The 14,116-nt window shown below is 40.2% G+C and overlaps 1 protein-coding gene across 2 annotated transcripts in view; it reads left to right on the top strand.

Moving 5' to 3' along the window:
• WDR70 (WD repeat domain 70) overlaps nt 1–14,116 on the top strand; it is a 422,360-nt gene that overhangs the window by 377,491 nt on the left and 30,753 nt on the right. The gene's annotated exons all lie outside the window — the stretch shown is intronic.

Raw genomic sequence — 14,116 nt, forward strand, 5'->3', positions numbered from 1 at the left:
CTAATTGCGACGGGCGTACGTACGTACGTACGTACGTACGTACGTACGTACGTACGTACGTTCGTGAATCGGCGTATCTTGCTCATTTACATATTCAACGTGGAAATCAAGGAAGCGCCACCTAGCGGCCAGCGTAATTATTGCAACCCAAGATACAACTGCGTAGGAGACTTGCGCCGCTCGTATCTTGGCCAAATCTATGCGTAACTGATTCTATGAATCAGGCGCATAGATACAACGGCGGCCATTCGGACTTACGGCGGCGTATCTGGGGATACGCCGTCGTAAGTCTTTGTGAATCTGGGCCTATATGTATATGGATGAAGGCACGTTATTTATTTTAATAACAAAAAAAAAACATCTGCATACTCTTTTTCATAATGGATATACAGCAGTCATGCGAACCCAGCTCTTTCCCAGCCCCCATGTGCATGCAAACATCAGTGGGAAGAGCTTCTAGTCCTCTGCTGCCAGTCACAAATGCAGCATGTACTGTACTGACAGGTTTTAATGATGTGGGTTTAAAGTGGCAGTATACTCTGTACTACCACTTGTGCCTACAGGTAAGCCTATAATAAGGCTTACCTGTAGGTACTGTGAATATCTCCTTAACTTGCACAGTTTAGGAGATATTGGGAGTGCATGTAGCCGATGACATCATCGGCACATGCGTTTTGAAGGTCTGACTTACAGTGCCAGACCTTTAGAGCCCATGCTGGAAAAGGCAGCTCCCGCGCGCATGCGTAGGAATGACATCATCGTGGCTTCAGCCAATCACATAGCTGGAGCTTGCGAACCCAAAAGACAGACCTCTCAGCTGGGACTTTACAGCGCTGGAGGGCTTAGTTCCAAGGTGAGTATTTCATAATGTGCTAGTATGCAGTGCAATGGAGTCAGTGGACTTTCTCAAAAGAAAAATCACATTAAATGTGGCTTAGGTGAGTTTTTCATAATGTGCTAGTATGCTATGCATACTAGCACATTATGCCATTGCCTTGCAGGTTTTCTTTTTTTCTTTTTGAACATTGCGGTTTACAGTCGCTTTTAATGTCACTATAATAGATATTAAATATAAATATTAAAACATAGAAACATAGGGCCAAATCCTCAAATATCCTGCCTAACTTATCTTTTCCCATTTAAGTTACACTGCCTTAAAATTTCTACCTAAGTGCCCGATCCACAAATCACTTACCTAGAAATTTCAGGCCGTGTAACTTAAATTCTCCCGGCGCAAGGCGGTCCTCTTCTCCAGGGGGCGATGACAATTTAAATGAGGCGCGCTCCCACGCCGGCCGTACTGCGCATGCTCGTGACGTCATTTTCCCGATGGGCAGCGCGCGAAATTACGTTACGTCGGGCTTTGTGGATTGCGACGGGACAATAAAGTTGCGTCGGGTAAAAAAAAAGTTACGCGCCGAAAAAAAAAATTCAAAATTTAAAAAAAATCGCGGCGATCGAAAAAAAGGTCTGTTTTTACAAGGTGTAACTAGTTTACACTTTGTAAAAGCAGAACTAATTTTACGTATGCAAACGTAAACTTACGCAGAAAAAACAAAGCTGAAAAGCTTTGTGGATCTCCGTAAGTCCTCATTTGCATACGCAAAGCGGCATTTCAATGCGAAATGCCCCCAGCGGCGGATGCGGTACTGCATCCTAAGATCCGACAGTGTAAGTGTCTTACAGATGTCAGATCTTCTGCCTATCTTTGGAAAACTGCTTCTGAGGATCAGTTCCAAAGATAGGCACAGGGATACGCAGGCTGAACAGCAGTTCCGCCTGCGTATCCCTTTTGAGGATTTGGCCCATAGTTTCCAGTAGTGAACTGAGTGAGGAGCCATTGATCACCCCGGGTCAACCTGCCTTGTAAACTAATTTTGTTCCTTCTGCTGACCAATAAATATCAGTCTCTGCTGTCTGTTCGTTTGTATTACAGCTTATCAAAAAAATATGTCACTTTTCTCCATCCACATTGTTGCAGAAATCATTGCATGGGGGGGGGGTATTGTTTTTCATGGAGGAGGATTGCGAACGGTGACTAGTAGGCGATTTCAGTCCGTTTCATAGGACTTCTGAAAACCCCATTACATCTGGCAAAGGGAGAAACTGTACAAGCATTTCTGTCTTTGGTACCCTAGCAATGACTCCTTAGCAGTGATTTTTCTTGCAGACTGAAGATTTTCTTTACTTATTATATGGATACCCCATTCATGTAACATATTGAGCATAACCCTTGACTAACTAGAGGAAATCATAGATGACAATGATCCTTTGTCTTTTGGATGTTGCCCAAGGCGAGAGAGCGCTGGTCAGGGTCACAGAGAAGCGGATGTGGTAGTGCACAGTACAGAAAGTGCTCTTGTTCTGCCTGTCCACTCTGCCATCGTAAATATGGATTTACATACTGCACACCCTGCCAGTCCCAAGTTAACAGCCCGTGCAAATCCTGTAGCCTTGCAAACGTATGATTTTTAAAGGGCCAATGGAACCTAAAGCCCAACTCCATGAATGCTAAAAATCCTCCCTTGCAATGGGGCCGTGCCCGTACTGCAGAAGTTAACATCTCGTTTTTGTATAAGAAACAGTGCAGCGCAATATAAATGCAATTAATCTAAAGTGCAAAACACAGTTGTTATACCAATAACAAATTAATCATGAATGGTGCATAAATAATGCATAATAATCACCGGTGACTTTAACTTTAAATAAATGATCCCTCCACCGTTAAGAATGGCTACTCTCACCTTAAGGTATGGACCCCTGTTTTACCAGGCAGTCATACCAGCAGAAATCGATAGACAGATTGGTGCAATATGTGGATAGAAAAATTCTTATGCCGCATACAGACGGTCGTTTTTTGTGATGGAAAAAACGTTGTTTTTGAAAACGTCATTTAAAATAAAATGACCGTGTGTGGGGAAAACATCGTTTTTTGTCTTCTGAAAAACGAAAAAAAAAAAATTCGAACATGCTTGAATTTTTTGTGTCGTTTTTCAAAACGTCGTTTTTTGTGTCAATTAAAATGATAGTGTGTGGGCAAAACGACGTTTTTAAACTAGCGCATGCTCAGAAGCAAGTTATGAAGCTAGCTTCAATGGAAAAGAGTGCTGAACGTAACCGTGCTTTGCTAGAGCATTTTGAAAAAACGATGGTGTGTAGGCAACGTCGTTTTGGAAAATGAAGTTTCAAAAACGTTGTTTTATTTCATGATTTAAAACGTTGTTTTTTTTCATCACAAAAAACGACCGTCTGTACGCGGCATTAGGCTCGGCAGCATTGAGATCGAGGATAACAGAAAAAACAGATCTAAGTGCTCTCTGCTTTAAAAACGGCTTAGGTTTATTAAAAAGGTATTAACAGGCTACTCCCGAAAGGCAAAACGGCAGAAAGGAATTACACACAACACAACAGGAATTACACACAACATGTGTCTTCTCAGAGATGGCAGCAAGCGACTTCAGTCTCCTTCCCCCGTACGCGTTACGTTGTAGCAACTTCCTCAGCAATCTCGTTTTTGTCTAGGGGGTCCAATCCTCTGTTCTCCTGGCTCGTGTGTCATCAGGCTTAAGCTGGCCACACTCTCGTACAACTTTGTTTGAAATTTTTCATTTTAAGAACGCTTGTTCAATTTTCTAATTGCAACTAGACATGTGCATTCGTTTTTGTCCGAACGCATTTTCGTCCGCAATTCTGGTAGTTTCGTTATCGTTTTAACAAACGATAACGAAAGCACAGAAAACGAATATCTAGAGATCTGTAATAAAAAATGTGTTATTTTCGTTTTCGTTGTGAATAACAACAATTCGATATAGAAGGAGATTCGACATGACGCTGACTGAATAGCAATCTGTCTATCGAACCTGATATTCTACTACACACATACGGTACTTTTCGACATTATAGAGAAAAGAAAAGATTCAACATTATAGAGAAAAGATTCAACATTATAGAGAAAAGATTCGACATTATAGAGAAAAGATTCAACATTATAGACAAAAGATTCGACATAGAATAGATTTGACATTACAGAGAATAGATTTCGACATTATAGAGAGAATAGATTCGACATCCACATTATGGAGAGATTATAGATTCAAGTAGTCATACAACATTAGAATTCTTGTAGGCGGAATATTCGACCGGAAATGTACGATTCAACGTAAAATTTCGATGTTCCGTCGAATATTCTTTAACCATTCGACAGAAACCAAGTATATCTGGATTTTCGGACGAAAGCTATTCCCAACGAAAAAGGAAATAAATCAAAACGATTTTCGTCAGTAACTAAATAAATTTATTTTTATGACGAAAACAAAATTACGAAACAAAATATTTCAGTGTGCACATGTCTAATTGCAACAGGGATCAAATTGATGTTCATTGTCTACCACGGTGATAAAAAAATTCAAAAGAGTAGTATGGAGAGTTTTGTTTAAACAAATGAATTTCTAACATTTAATGTGGATTTTCTTTTGAGAAAAATCGAATGTTTAAAAGCAAACTTTTTGAAGGCATTTAGAATGACACCAAATCATCAATTGTACAGAGAAGTTTAATATTAATAATTTTAAAATCTACTAGTGTATGGCCAGCTTTAATTTATTTACTTATTCCTCGTACTTGTATAGCACCGCTAATTTACCCAGAACATTACATATATCTAGTGCCTTGAAAAAGTATTCATACCCCTTGAAATTTTCCACATTTTGTCATTCTGCAGTCAAAAACGTAAATGTATTTTATTGGGATTTTTTGTGATGGACCAACACAAAGTGGCACATAATTGTGAAGTGGAAGGAAAATGATAAATGTTTTTTTTTTTGTTTGTTTTTTACAAATAAATATTGAAAAAGTGTGACGTGCATTTATATTTATCCCCCTTTTACTCTGATACCCCTAACTAAAATCTAGTGTAACCAATTGCCTTCAGAAGACACCTAATTAGTAAATAGAGTCCACCTGTGTGTAATTTAATCTCAGTATAAACACAGCTGTTCTGTGAAGCTCTCAGAGGTTTGTTAGAGAACCTTAGTGAACAAACAGCATCTTAAAGGCCAAGGAACAGACCAGACAGATCAGAGATAAAGTTGTGGAGAAGTTTAAAGTAGGGTTAGGTTCTAAAAAAAAAAATCCCAAGCTTTTAAAATCTCACGGAGCACTGTTCAATCCATCATCTGAAAATGGAAAGAGTATAGCACAACTGCAAATCTACCAAGACATGGCCGTCCACCTAAACGGACAGGTCAAGCAAGGAGCGCATTATTCAGAGAAGCAGCCAAGAGGCACATGGTAAGTCTGGAGGAGCTGCAGAGATCCACAGCTCAGATGGGAGAATCTTTCCACAGGACAACGATTAGTCGTGCACTCCACAAATCTGGCCTTTATGGAAGAATGGCACATAGAAAGCCATTGTTGAAAAAAAGCCATAAGAAGTCTATTAGCCGTTTGCGAGAAGCCATGTGGGGGACACGACAAACATGTGGAAGAAGGTGTGCTGGTCAGATGAGACCAAAATTTTACTTTTTGGCCTAAAAGCAAAAGGGTATGTCTGGCAAAAAACTAACACTGCACATCACCCTGAACACACCATCCCCACAGTGAAACATGGTGGTGGCAGCATAATGTTGTGGGGATGCTTTTCTTCAGCAGGGACAGGGAAGCTGGTCAGAGTTGATGGGAAGATGGATGGAGCCAAATACAGGGAAATCTTAGAAGAAAACCTGTTAGAGTCTGCAAAAGACTTGAGACTAGAGTGGAGGTTCACCTTCCAGCAGGACAACAACCCTAAACATACAGCCAGAGCTACAATGGAATGGTTCAGATCAAAGCATATCCATGTGTTCGAACGGCCCAGTCTAAATCCAGACCTAAATCTAATTGTGAATCTGTGGCATTACTTGAAAATTGCTGTTCACCGACGCTCTCTATCCAATCTGACAGAGCTTGAGCTATTTTGCATGTTAGAATAGGCAAAAATGTTACTCTCTAGATGTGCAAAGCTGGCAGAGACGTCCCAAAAAGTCTTGCAGCTGTAATAGCAGTGAAAGGTGGTTCTACAAAGTATTGATTCAGGGGAGCTAAATACAAATGTACCCCACACTTTTCAGATATTTTATTTGTAAAAAAAAATTAAAACCCTTGATCATTTACCTTCCACTTCACACTTATGTGCCACTCTGTGTTGGTCTATTACATAAAATCCCAATAAAATATATTTGTTTTTGGTTGTAACATAACTAAATGTGTAAAATGTCAAGGGGTATGAATACATTTTCAAGGCACTGTATTCCTGTGCATGGCCTCTCATCCTGCAACAGTTCTCATGCATGATACAATGCAAGTACACAACTGCAAACTTTTATAAGTGTAATCTCTGCTGTCTGCTGGGTGGTTATATATTTAACCACATTGCTTACTACTGTGGTCTCTGTGATTGGTCACAATGCTCACATGGTACAGGGCCAATCACAATAGCCCTGTATTATGTGATAGCTGTGGCCAATCGCAACAACAGTAAATGGTGGCATTCTGAATTGATCTCGAATACAATTAAAGTGTTACTAAACCCACATTTGTAAAGTCATATGTATATGCAGTAAAGCATGCTTGTTATACTCACTGTGGAACCGAATAGGTTAATACTGAACATTGTTTAAAAAGGCTGTGTGATTCTGTCTTCTCCGATCCTCCCCATTCTTCCTCAGTCGCCAATCCATCTCCTGATAGTACAGAGCTCTAGGAGTCCCTTTGCACATGCTTGGTTTGATGTGTATTGCTAGAGAGTTGTTGTTTTTTTTTTGAGGGGGGGCGCTGACTGTGTTCAGCTCAGGGCCAATTGGCACTGTCCAGACAGAGGGTCAGGGGTCCTTTTGTAAGCACTAGGGAGTAAGCCTCATAGGAGTCAGAGGAAAATGAAAACTCCTCCTACAAGCTTTAACCATTGCTTTTACCAGACACTATTAGAAGTCACAAGACTGCTGTATACTGCTGATGAGAAAAGGTATTTAGCAGTTTATATTTGCTAAAATAATTGCATTTCATTGTTCTGTGTACTATGGGAGACCAGATATAGTGACCAGACCAGGGGCTTGGGTTTAGTAACACTTTAAAGACGGATTACTTAATATCAATCATAGTGTAAAAAAAACTCTGATCACCTCCCGGAGCAGTACAGTGTCACTGTAAATCTCGAAAAATGCATGGACTTATTTGGGGCAACGTTGCAAAAAAAGGACATTTTCAGGTGTTTTTCAGGTGCTTCTATTGAAATCTATGGGGACAAAAAAAATGCATCTCTCCTTCTAGTAACTAGCTTTTCATGAGCTAAAACAAAAACACTCAAAGCTTTAAACCCCTGAAAAACACATGTAGAAATTTCCAAAATAAAACACTTGAAAAATGCTTGAAGATGCTCAAGTGGGATTCTGGCTTTTTCTTTCAAAGCCCATGACTTGTTATGGGAGAAATGTCCTGGATAGTAAGGCCTTAAACAAAATTACTACGTCTTTCAAACATTCTTAGGAAGCAGTGCTTTTTGTAAGCACTAGGGAGTAACAACTACAAATAAACAGGGCTTACATTTAATTGCAGAAGACAAAAGCCAGGAACACTTTGCGCTGCCAAAACGCACAGGCAGTAAGGTAAGGTTTTATGAATGTGTCACCTGCTTTATCGACCAACTTGATGGTTGACAGCTGTGAATAAATGATACTGTTCTGTAGGGTCTACACAACAGTCTGATGTCATTAGATTTACAAATTAATAACAAATAGAGCCACCAGTCAGTGCCCTCTAAGGCCTTGTTTACATGTGTGACTGTTTTACCTCTTTTTAGAGGCAGTTGACAGGCGACTTTGCTGGAAAGCGACATGTTGCCTCCTGGATGCTTGTTTTAACCTTTTGAAAGCCAGCAGCCCTACAAACACACGATTGCTTAGCGGTTGTGGCATGGTCCTGTGAACTTGAATGAGTTCTAACCGAACTGCCTGGTTTTACCACCTCTCTGCCACATTTATAAACAAATTCAGGTTAAATTTGAAAAAATATTTAAGGATTGACCAAGTCAAAAAATTTGCGTACTTTGGGGGCACACAATGAGAGGTAGAATCAGTAAAAAAAGTATACATTTTATTACAACATAATTAAAAACCATATAAACAACACCCTGTTTGGACACAGTTACCAGTTACCCAATAATGCAGTTATAGAGGACTGGACCTACGGTACAAAGATTAATAATGTATCAAGATAAGAGAAGAATTTCTGATCCAGTAATGCCTCCAAAAACGTGCTTGTCGATGCGTTTCACTAAAATATTAGCTTCCTCAGGACAGATACTGGGAAGGTGCTGATAAACTTGTGGCTCAAGGTATGGGAGAACTTGATCAAACTGACAGACAACCTAAAAAACGAAATTGCGTATGTGCGTCTATGGTAGTAGGATACACATATATCATGTGGTCTATAGTAGATACCAGTCTATAGTATATAGTGGTCATGCTATTCGAGTATAAATCACACACAGCGGTAAGTGGTAACAGATTCCCACTATGAGCCTAGGTTCACACTGCTGCGAATTCAAAATCGCGGTAAAATGCACGATTTTACCGCGATTTCGCGGCCGCAATTTAATGTAAATCGCGGCCCGAAATCGTAAAAAGTAGTACAGGACTACTTTTTGAAATCGCAGATGCGGCGTCGCACTGATTAGGACAGTGCCATTGCCGACAATTGCCGCCGATTTGAGATGCGATTTGACCTAAGGTCCTAAGACACAGCAGGGACCAGTGAGGACGGGAAGACGCAACACTTTACTTCCTGATTTCCTCACCGAGGATGGCGGCGGGGGCACCTGAGAGACAAGCGATTGCTTGGCTTTGGCTGCCAACATCGCGGGCACCCTGGACAGGTAAGTGTCCATTTATTAAAAGTCAGCAGCTGCAGTATGTGTAGCTGCTGGCTTTTAATATTTTTTTTTTTTTAGGTGGACCCCCTGCTTTAACAAATCAGCATGTCCCAATGACTCGCTGGGCCTGATGGCAGGAAGGTTAGGGTGATTCTTACTGCAGTAGCAAAGCATAACCCCAACGTTCACAATCGGAGACTTATAGGAGAAGGTTACCTTCTGTAGTTTTCCAATCCACCACCTTCAAGGTTTTTCTGACAACTCTTCTAAGGGATCAAGCAAAAGCCTCCAATGAAAACTAGTAGATTATGCTTTGTGGTTCAGAAACCCTTGGGCAAGTTTCACCTGATTCTTCTTTAGCCAGCAGAAACCTGGTAGGTTAAGTGCACCTCCTGGGACTGTCTGGGTCTGCCACAGAGTCGTAAGGCTTTTGCCTTGCATTGGCTCTTAGAGCAGAAGTTATGGGCCCATTATTGTGAGACAATTTAATGGTAGCAGTTTCAAAACCGAATGGGGACCTGAGGTCTACCTTAAGATCTCCTTCTGTTTCAGATAGGCTAGGTCTGTTCAGTGATGACCTCTCTGCAAGAGGTAGATTTTGGGGTCCATAACAGTAAACGCACGTCTTCATGTGGCGGTTTGTTTCCATGCTCATCAAAGATTTCTGTAATTGCAGTGGAATAATTTTTTTTGTGAATCTTCCCTTTGGGTTGGCCACAGCTCCGGAGAGTTCACAAAGCTTCTAGCCCCAGTGCTGGGCTTGCTGAAGACACCTCAATACCTCAATAATATTTTCTCTGGAAGCAGTCGATTCCAGGGGTTCCTTCGATATATTTCTGCAGGAGGAAGCTGTGTTTAGGTCGAAGCACGTTCTCTACATACAGTTGTATGCAAAAGTTTAGGAACCCCTGACCGTTTCCATGATTGTCATTTATAAATATTTGGGAGTTTGGGTCAGCAATTTCATTTTGATCTATCAAATAACTGAAGGACACAGTAATATTTCAGTAGTGAAATGAGGTTTATTGGATTAACAGAAAATGCACAATATGTATCAAAACAAAATTAGACAGGTGCATAAATTTGGGCACCCCAACAGAAAAATCACATCAGTTTTTAGTAGAGCCTCCTTTAGCAGAAATAACCGCCTATAGATGCTTCCTATAGCCTGTAATGAGTGTCTGGATTCTAAATGAATGTATCCATTCACAAAACATCTTCAAATCATGGGAGAGTGATGCGATATGAAATCCAATTTTTTTTCTGGGGAGAGATTCTCTACCAGGTGTGTGGAAGTATCTTGGGCCATCCATCAGATGTCAGTGGTCCAGGTGTGCAAGTTTTTGGTTTATACATCTGCAGACTTTTTTACCAGGTGGTTGTCAATAACGTGGAGGATACTCCCTTTGGTCTCAGCGGATTACAAATGACGATAAAGAAAATCGTTTTTTTTTGTCATGCTTGCCTGTAAAATATTTTTCTTTGAGTACATCACAGGACACAGAGGTCCCTCCCCTTTTTGGGGAATTAATTTCTTTGCTACAAAACTGAAGTACTTCCTGTGCAGGAGGGGTTATATAGGGGAGGACTTCCTGTTTGATTGTTCTGATTGATCTACCAGTGTTCATTCACCTATAGGTGGCATATAACCCAAGTAGTTATAATAACCGGCTCTGTGTCCTGTGATGTACTCAAAGAAAAGGATTTTACAGTTAAATTTGATGGAAAAATCCTATGTTTCCAATATGCTGAAAAAGGAGGTTCCCTGTTATATGATCCTTCTTGGATCCTTCTTGAGTTCAGTATAGTCCACACTTGTCATAAACATACAAAGAAGTTTTTGTTATTTCTCTAAAATGCCATGTTTAACGTTTTCAGTTACAAGAATTCTTGAAATTTGGTTTGGTTTAGCGTAATGAACAACTCTAAGCAAATATTTTAAGGGTTCTAAAAGGAAAAAACTGTAAACACGTAAAATACATCAGCCTGATGTAAATAATCTTATCAATGTGTTTTAAAAAATCTGGAATATGTAAATATTTGTATGTACATGGAATATACATGTATTTATATGGGGGCAGCCATATTTGTTTATTTACAGACTTGGGCTTTGCTTTCTGCTTTGCAGGGCTACACAATGGTTGTAATTTACTGCTGCTTCTCACAATGCAAATCTGTTAATCAGCTGACCCATTGAAAACAATGCAGTCCTTGTGAGACTGATAAAGTGCACCTAGAACGTATTCACAGCGCTTCACTTTTTCCAAATTTTGTTACATTACAACCTTATTCCAAATTGGATTAATTTCCTCAAAATTCTACAAACAATCCCCCATGATGACAATGGGAAAGAAGTTTGTTTGAAATCTTTGCAAATGTATTAAAAATAAAAAACAAAAATACATAAGTATTTACAGCCTTTGCCATGCCACTGCAATTAAGCTAAGGTGCAACCAGTTTCCATCGAGCATCCTTCAGATGTTTCTACAAATTTAGTTGATTGGACATGATATACCTGCCTATATAAGGTCCCACAGTTAACAGTGCATGTCAGAGCACAAACCAAGCCATAAAGTCCAAGGAATTGTCTATAGACCTCCGAGACAGGATTTGTATTGAGGCACAGATCTGGGGGAAGAGTACAGAAAAATGTCTTCAGCATTGAACGTCCCAATGAGCACATTGACCTCCTCCATCGGTAAATGGAAGAAATTTGGAACCACCAGGACTCTTCCTAGAGCGGACCGCCTGGCCAAACTGAACGATTGGGGGAGAAGGGCCTTAGTCAGGGAGGTGACCAAGAACCCGATGGTCACTCTGACAGAGCTCTAGCATTTATCTGTGGAGAGAGAACTTTCCAAAAGAACAACCATCTCTGCAGCACTCCACCAATCAGGCCTGTATGGATGAGTGGCCAGACGGAAGCCACTCCTCGATAAAACGCACATGGCAGCCCGCCTGGAGTTTACCAAAAGGCACCTGAAGGACTCTGACCACGAGAAACAAAATTCCCTGGTCTGATGAAACAAAAATGTAACTCTTTGGCCTAAATGGCAAGTGTTATGTCTGGAGGAAACCAGGCAATGCTCATCACCTGGCCAATACCATCCCTACAGGGAAGCATGGCATCATGCTGTGGGGATGTTTTTCAGCGGCAGCAACTGGGAGACTAGTCAGGATTGGGGGAAAGATGAATGCAACAATGTACAGAGATATCCTTGATAAAAACCTGCTTCAGAGAGCTCTGGACCTCAGTCTGGGGTGAAGGTTCATCTTCCAACAGGACAACGACCCTAAGCACACAGCCAAGATAACAAAGGAGTGGCTATGGGACAACTTTGTGAATGTTCTTGAGTGGCCCAGCCAAAGCCCAGACTTGAACCGGATTGAACATCTCTGGAGAGATCTGAAAATGGCTGTTTCCATTGATGTCTGCTCTTCCAACTTGATGGAGCTTGAGAGGTCCTGCAAAGAAGAATGGGAGAAACTGCCCAAAAATAGGTGTGCTAAGCTTGTAACATCATGCTTAAAGACTTGAGGCTGTAATTGATTCCAAAGGTTCTTCAACAAAGTATTGAACAAAGGCTGTGAATACTTATGTACATGGGATTTGTTTCTATTTTTATCTTCAATAAACTTCTTGCACGTTGTCATTATGGGTATTGTTTGTAAAATTTTGAGGGAAAATTATGAATTTAATCCATTGTGGAATAAGGCTGTAACATAAAAAATTATGGGGAAAAAATTAAGCGCTGTAAATACTTTCCGGATGCACTGTATCTTATTTCCTCATCTACAGTATTATGGGGCAGTGTGAACATAATGTACTGTATTTGCCTTCTTCTGGCTAATATATAGCTCCCTATATTTAACAGAATAATACAAATGTAGAATAGCAAGCATATAAAGATGTGAGTCACATCAACAGTTACTTCAATGTGAACGTTTTTTATTTGCCCATACTTTGCAAATACAGGTTCACGTTACAGGGATCCCATCCTCTTGCTCTCCCTCACTACTACAAACTTTTTTCAGAGCACAACTTTTTTGTGCATGTTTGGCATGCTGAGCCACATAGGCTCCCCTAATTGTGAATTTCTAGCAATGCTATATCCCCTTAGATTTTAAAAAGATGACTGCCACTTTCCAGGGCTTCAGAATTGTTATCACCTCCCCAGTCACCTTCTGGGCACTCATCTTCAGGAATTGGCTATGCCATGATGAATGCAGTGGGGAAAATAATGATTTGATCTCCTGCAGATTTTGTAAGTTTTCCCACTTGCAAAGAAATAAAGGGTCTATAATTATCATAGATGTATTTTAAATGATAGAGACAAGGGTTGATTTACTAAAGGCACATAGACTGTGCACTTTGCAAAGTGCAGTTGCACTCTGCAAATGAAGCTGCCCCAGAGCTTAATAAATGAGCAGAAGCTCTGCTGACTTCCATCATCCAACCACATGCAAGCAAAAATTTTGTTTTTTGTATTTTCCTCACTCATGATTGGGTATTCTTTGCAAAGTGAGACTTTACCTCATTTACTAATATCTGAAGTAACTGCACTTGCATAGTGCAACTGCACCTTGAAAAATGCAAAGTCTCTCTTGCCTTTAGTAAATGGACCCCATAATATAAACCAAAAATCCTGAAAAGACACATGATACAAATGTTATAAATTGAGCTGCAGTTCAGTGAGTAAAATGACTTGACAGCTCTTTGGTCTTGCCCATGATGATGAGGTTTGAATGGAAGAAAGAGATTCTGTGGACAGGTGTCTTTTATACACATAACGAGTTGTCGTTGGGCGCACCTTTTTAAATGGACCCAACTAATCTGTGTACCATATGAGCACTTACTGTAGCCAGTCTGTGGAAACCAGAATTTTTGGTTGGTAGTGGATCAAATACTTCTTTTGCTCACTGAACTGCAACTCAATGTATAACATCGTTGTGTTTCATTGTATCGTGTGTTTTTTCTGGATTTTGGTTGATATTTTGTCTCTATCATTTAAAATACACCTACGATTAAAAATAAATAAATAAATTATAGACCCTTAATTTCTTTGTTAGTGGGCAAACATACAAAATCTGCAGGGGATCAAATATTTATTTTCCCCACTCTATTTTGGCTGGTCATTTGAATCTCCCTCCCTATGTTCTGGAAGCTTCTTCCGGAGGCAGGGGGAGGCAATCAAACTCCCAACCTTTGAA

Source organism: Rana temporaria, chromosome 1 (assembly GCF_905171775.1).
Source record: "Rana temporaria chromosome 1, aRanTem1.1, whole genome shotgun sequence".
NCBI lineage: Eukaryota > Metazoa > Chordata > Amphibia > Anura > Ranidae > Rana > Rana temporaria.